Genomic DNA, 6,741 nt, shown 5'->3' with positions numbered 1-6,741 from the left:
ATAGTGGCTTGTGGGAATCTTAGTTCCCTGACTAGGAATCAAACCTCTGCCCTCAGCAATGAAAGTGCAGAGTCCACTTTCATTGGACTGCCAGAGAATTCTGGAGACAAAGACTTTAAATGTAACTACTTTACTGGTGAAAGAAATCCCAGAAGAGCAAAAGTGAGGGAAAAGGATTCAGAGGGCAAATGTTGGCCTGATTGTTGAAGACCATCCTTTGCTAAGTGTAGAAACTGTATCTCAAAGTAATCTTCTGAGAGAGGAAGAAAGAAGACTTCATCTCTGGATCCCATCTCCCACTGGTCTCCCTCTGTTTCTGAGTTGTGCATATATGAGACCTCCCGAAGTCCCCACCTCGTGGTCAACAGAAAAGCTGTGGGGAAGTGGTGCCCGGAGGAAGTTAGAAAGGGCTCACGCAGAGGAGAGGGTGGGAAGGGATACATAAGAGGAGTCTAACACCATACTCAATAAATGCTTGCCAAAAGGATAGAATTTTATTACAATAGTAAGAGAGTCATAGATTGAAGAGGAGTAAAAAGTCCTTAGTAATTCAATATCACAATTATCTATAGTTTAACGAAGAAAAGACACGCTTTCCGCTTGTTTGTTTTTTTTTCCAAGATTTTGTCGTTTATTCAAACACGATGTGTCTTTAGGAGTTTAAAAACAGGCTGGAGACACCACTATCCTTTGAATAACGCAGAAAGCCACTGAAAAGGGAGTCGACGGCACTGTAGGTTGTAACACTAGTGTATTAAGAGTAAGTCCCTATCCATATTCCTGGACTGTAAACGTGGGGAACCAGAGTATCAGAGGTAGCACCGGAGGTATCAAACAGAATGAGACAAACCATTTGTTCTGTCTTCCTCGCTTATGCAATCAACGCACACTTAAGCAAAACTGAATTCCTCGTTAAGCAAACATTTTTGCATGAGCTGCCTTCTCTTTTTCTTTCTGTGCCTTTATCTTTTGCTTGACTTGCAGCAATTCTGCCTGGATAGCTTTATCTTCTGGTGCTATCTCCTGAGCTTTCTTAAAACCAGCCAATGCTTGAACATATTCTTTTTAATCCTTGCCATCCTTGGGCTCTACAGTACAGTGCTTTGGTATTTGATGGGTCTATTTCAAGGGCCTCCAAACAGCTATCGACTGCACCCTGCCGATCAGACATCTTCCGTTTGGAAGTGCTGATATTCAGCACGCAGCTCAAAGTGACAGGCTGCAGCTTTGCTCCATCTGCGTCCTCAGCAGCAGCCCTAGAGCCTTCCACATACCTTAAAACTTTTGTGTATTTTTTAATAGCCATCTGCCAGTTCTGGGATTTGAAAAATGTATTTCTAATGTTTTAAGTCTGATATTAATACAATTTTATCTATCTCTTTTAAATCCACGTCCGCATCCTTGGGGAAATCTGGGTGACTGTCACCAGATTCATCCCTTGGGAATATTTCCCGATCATAACCTTCTTTCATCTCTCCGCATTCTGCAATAACACACAATTGGGCAGGTTTTTCACCTTTCACCTCCACATTTTCCAGAATCTTTGCCACACCCATTCTTTAATCCCTTGGCCAAATACTATGTGCTTCCCATCCAAGTGTGGAGTCAGAACCGTGGTGATGAACTGTAAGCTGTTGGTGTTGCTGCCCGCTTTGGCCATGCTCAGCAATCCCTCCTCGTTATGCTTATAACGGAAATTTTCACCTTCAAGTTTTTCACCACAAATGCTTTCTCCACCTGTCCCATTCTGATTTGAGAAGTCTCCACCCTGAGTCATCAAGTTCTTAATAATTCGACGCAAAGGACATCCTTTGAAACAGGGAGGTTTTCCAGTGGTGGGTCCAGTGATTTTTGCTCCTGTATACAATGCACAAAAATTCTGCAGTTTTGGGTATAATATCTGCAAACAATTATAAGACAATTCAACCAACTTGCTCCCCTCCGATGTCCACAGTGAAGAAGACTCAGGGGTTACCGGGGTTGGAGAGCTTAGCCTGGGGCATGGAGGCAACATTGTGGCCTTAAGACGCGTGTATGACCACCTCATAACACCACGTGATCACTGGACAGCTCGAACCCTAAAGTCGCAAGGTCCACCCACAAGTTCTGTTTTAAAAGAACTTGTTTCATGGAAGAATTTTAATATTGGTTTATTTTTGAAGCAGTTTTCCAACTATAGAGCTGATTAACTGGGGATCTGCAGCAATGTGACAAAAAACTCACAGATGATGCACCTGCCCCTCAACTGGGTTAAAGAAAAATCGTTCCTAAAAGCATGGAGCAAATCACACATTTCCACGAGCATCATCAGCAATTACCTGCTAAGTTAACTTCAGCGATTTTTCAAATTTGCCACTGTCAGCTGCAAGACTCCACATGGACTCATCCTTTCCCATCCCATCAACCCTTTCTGACTATGACCCATTCTTCAAAGCTAAACTGGGAAATCACTGTTACCAAAAAGCCTTCGCATTCCCCCCCACTCCCCTTCGCTTTCCCTTCCTTCTCCCTGTCTCCCTCCCTTTTGTTTTTCATCCCTCTCATTACTTTGTCTTGGTTGCTCTCACATTACTGGACTTTACCGCCATCACTACATCTCTCATACGCTTGTGAGACTGACTCTCTCCCCGACTAGATCATCAGCTCTTCCAGGGCTGGAATTCTGACACTCATGTTTTAGGACCTGACGCTCAGCAGGCATCCACAAATTTCAGCTCAATGAGAAAATAAATCAGTTGCCATTTGAATAATAGGGGAAAGTGCAAAGGTTTTTAAGAAGAGATGGTAGCTGAAGGTTATAGTGGGGTGAATCAGGGGAATCTTGGAGGAGCCAGATGCAAAAGAAAGATGAGACTCATGGACTTAGACATGCTGTTTCAGCGGAGGCTGTGACCGTAGGTGGAAACATGTTTAATTTACTGTAAAGCAGTGGATTCTTCAGCTTGATGAGGGCAGGGAGCTCTACAGCAGGTCATGGGGAATAAAATCAGAGAGGAAAGTGGGGGTCAGGTTGCAGGGGGCACCAAATGGCAGGCTTAGCAGCCTTACCTTTAGTCCTCTATTTTAAGTTCTCAAAATATTTTGAGCAGTAGGCAACACAGCCAAGCGGAGTTTAAAAACAGCTCGTAGACGTGCGGAAGAGCAATTGGAAGGAGGAAACCAACAACACTTAAGAAGCAAAAAGTGACTTTCCTTGACAAGCTCTGAGCCAAAGATAAGAGACAGAGTTTGGTGCTGGGAAAAACAATCTGGGAGGGCTTTAAAGATTATTTCCAAACTCAGTGCTTTCCTGTTCCAAGCTTAGGGTTGACATTCTCCACGACATAACCCGAACTCCACAGTCTAGTCTCCTCAAATCCCGCTGAGTGGCCCGTTCACTGTCTCCACACACAACCTCTGCGGCCTCATCTCTGGGAAGACCTTGAGGCCTGAACTACTCTCCCTTCTACCCAGTTCTTCCTGTCAAAATCTGACCTGCACTTTAACCCTTTCTTTTTATTTTTAAAACTTTTTAGTTCCTATTGGAGTATAGCTGATTAACAATGTTGTGAGAGTTTCAGGTGGACAGCAAAGGGACTCAGCCATACATATACATGTATCCATTCTCAACCCTCTCTTTAAATGCTCTCTCATCCATGATAGGAGGTGAATGTAAGGAGGTCATTCCCAAGTATCACTTTCCTTTCCTCAAGCCTTCTGCAGACAAGCTCTCCCTACTTCAGGTGTCTGGTCCTATGGGTAGGGGTCAAATCTAACCATATCTCTCTTGAGTTTTACACAGAAGAAGGATAAAACGTGATATAAACAAAAACCTGGATTTTAGTCTGTTCTACAGACCCGAGGCCATTCACAATTTTAGTTTCCTCACAGGCAAAATAAAGGGGTTGAATGATGTCTTTACTGAGGTGACTCATGATTTGACACTCCATGTGACTAACAGTGAGACTTTGTGTAGTAGTCGGGGGAGACACACAGGGAACTAAAGGCATGGCGCCTAGCGTAATTAGCATTTGTTGATTGATGAACTAACTCAAGACCCACTGCAATCACTTAGGTGTCTTTATTGCCTCTGTTTGGAGTTGGCTGGTGCAGGGCCAAGGGATCAGAGAGTGACTGCAGTAGCTTCCCCTCGGTTATACTGAGATATTATTGACAGACAATTGTGTGTTTTAGTCTTTCAGTAGTGTCTGACTCTTTGTGGCCCCATGAACTGTAGCCCACCAGGCTTTTTGGTCCATGGAATTCTCCAGGCAAGAATACTGGAGTGGATTGCCATTCTCTTCTCCAGAGAGACTTCCCAACCCAGGGATCAAACCCTGGTCTCCTGCATCTCAGGCAGATTCTTGACCGTTTCAGCTACAGGGAAGTCCTAAAGGTTCAAGATGTATTGATGCTTTTGAACTGAGGTGTTGGAGAAGACTCTTGAGAGTCCCCTGGACTTCAAGGAGATCCAACCAGTCAATCCCAAAGGAAATTAGTCCAGAATAATCATTGGAAGGACTGATGCTGAAGCTGAAGCTCCAATACTTTGGCCACTTGATGCGAAGAACTGTCTCACTGGAAAAGATGTTGATGCTGAGAAAGATTGCAGGCAGGAGGAGAAGGGGATGACAGAAGATGAGAGGGTTGGATGGCATCACTGACTCGATGGACCTAAGTTTGAGCAAGCTCTGGGAGATGGTGAAGGACAGGGAGACCTGGTGTGCTGCAGTCCATGGGGTCGCAAACAGTCAGACATGACTGAGCGACTAAATTCAGCTGAAGATGTATGTGACAAGTTAATGTGCGTATAACTTGCAAAATGATTACCCCAATAAAGTTATCTTCCACATCCATCATGTCACATGGATTGTATACGTATGGGTGCATGCGTGTGTGTGTGTGTGTGTGTGGTAAAAACACTCAAGATCTACTCTCTTAGCCACTTTCAAGGACACAACATGATGTTGTTGACTAGAGTCACCACCCTGTACTGCAGTCCTTAGTGCTTCTCAAACTAAACACACATATGCATCACCTGGGGAGGACAGTTTGTCCTTCATATCACTGGGTTCAGCATCTTCGGATTCAACCAACTGTGAGGATGAAGAACCCACTCATCAGAGGCCAACTGTACACAGCACACTTTTATATAAGGGACTTGAGCATCCAGGGATTTTGGTATCTGCAGAGGTCTTGGAATCAATCCTATGGACACTGGGGAACAACTGTAGCAAGGCTTAGAGAGTCTTGATTTGTTATTTTCAAAGTAGGGCTCACAGACAGACATGAGAAGGGAGGGCCATAGTGGGCTGAGGAATAACTCTATGGGGCAAATAAAGTATAATCCCATAGACTTGAATTTTTATATTCTAACAAGTGCTGTTTGTTGGTGGAGGTTCCTACTGGGAGATTTGGTTGTCATGCATTGTTACTGTAATTATGTGAAGTGTGTTCATTCACTCAGTATCTACTGTTGCCAGACATTGGTCTAGACACTGGGAGTACATCTGAACAAAACAAACAACTGGAAACTCCCTGCTTTCCTGAAACTCATATTTAATAAGCAAAATGCTGTAAATAGATCAAGATACACACACAGTTGGAATTTCTACACTTAAACACACTTTTAAAATCATATGTCAATTTTTCTTCATCTGCTTGCTGTTTGCAACGCTATTCTTGTCTTTTTATTGTAAATTGATATTAGCTTAGATTAATTATCAATTTAATTGTGGCCTGTTGTGTGAATCCAAGGGAGGTAGTTTGCACACGTTTGCACCAGTGGTATCTGAGGCCTATACATTTCCATTAGCTGGACTCTCACACATGTAGGCATTTGAGACTCAATTATGAATTGTCCACATTCCAGCTATCAGCTTAGTGTAATTAGAACAGATTAACTGGTGACCAGCAGCAGTGTGATGAAAAGTCACAGATGACAGACCTGTCCCTCAATTGCATTAAAGAAAAATCAAAAACTTGGAGCAAATCACACGTTTCCATGAGCATCATCAGCAACAATCCTAAAGCAGATTTACCTAATCTCTTATCACCAAGTCCTTTTCCCTCAGAAGAAATGGATAGGGTAAGGGGACCATAATTCTGCAAGTTCACTGAATCCTTATCAGGGAGAATCACGTGGAGGGTGAAATTCATGAGCATGCCTGCTGTAATCAAAGATTTCTACCACCTGGAGTTTAACAATTATTACTATATACAAGAGTCATGCGTTTTCTGTTAGGCTGATGATTTCATTAGCCATGTGCTTCCTTAGTCTCTGCTTCTCTGTTTGCTCTCTTGCCATCAGGGCAGCACTCGCAGACACAGGCAGCTTGATTTCCTTCTCTCAGACAAGAGCAGGGTTTCTTTCCAAGTCTGGACATTGTAAGATGTTGGATGCTTACCCTACTTGGGCTTAGTTCAAACAGAAAAGTGAGAGATGCTGTCCTGGTAGTAGTTAGGATGTCAGACTGACAAGTGTCACTCGGCTTTTTTCACTTTGAAATACCTGCTCTTTTTCAAATATTCTGCAATAAGTACATACTATTTTTATCATTTTAAAGTATTTTTAAATAAAATCAGTGATTTGTTGAGGATGTTTGACTTAGTATGGTCACTGTGTTAGGAAAAGAAGTGAGGTGAAATTTTTAAAAACTGTTTGCTTCCTTTTGGCTAAAAGAGGAGAAACTAAATTATCTTTTTTGTTACAGAAAATTGACTAAGTGCCCATTACCCTAGGACACATGTATAACTGGACCT

The 6,741-nt window shown here is 42.8% G+C and overlaps 1 pseudogene; it reads right to left on the bottom strand.

Annotated features, from left to right (window-relative positions):
• Nucleotides 1–912: 912 nt before the first annotated feature.
• On the bottom strand, nucleotides 913–2,003 carry LOC138445191 (peptidyl-prolyl cis-trans isomerase D pseudogene; annotated as a pseudogene).
• Between the last annotated feature and the right edge of the window lie 4,738 nt (nucleotides 2,004–6,741).

The sequence above is a fragment of the Ovis canadensis genome, chromosome 8 (assembly GCF_042477335.2).
Source record: "Ovis canadensis isolate MfBH-ARS-UI-01 breed Bighorn chromosome 8, ARS-UI_OviCan_v2, whole genome shotgun sequence".
Classification (NCBI taxonomy): domain Eukaryota; kingdom Metazoa; phylum Chordata; class Mammalia; order Artiodactyla; family Bovidae; genus Ovis; species Ovis canadensis.
The sequence above is the reverse complement of the archived record's forward strand: the minus strand, read 5'-3'. Positions and strand labels throughout refer to the sequence as shown.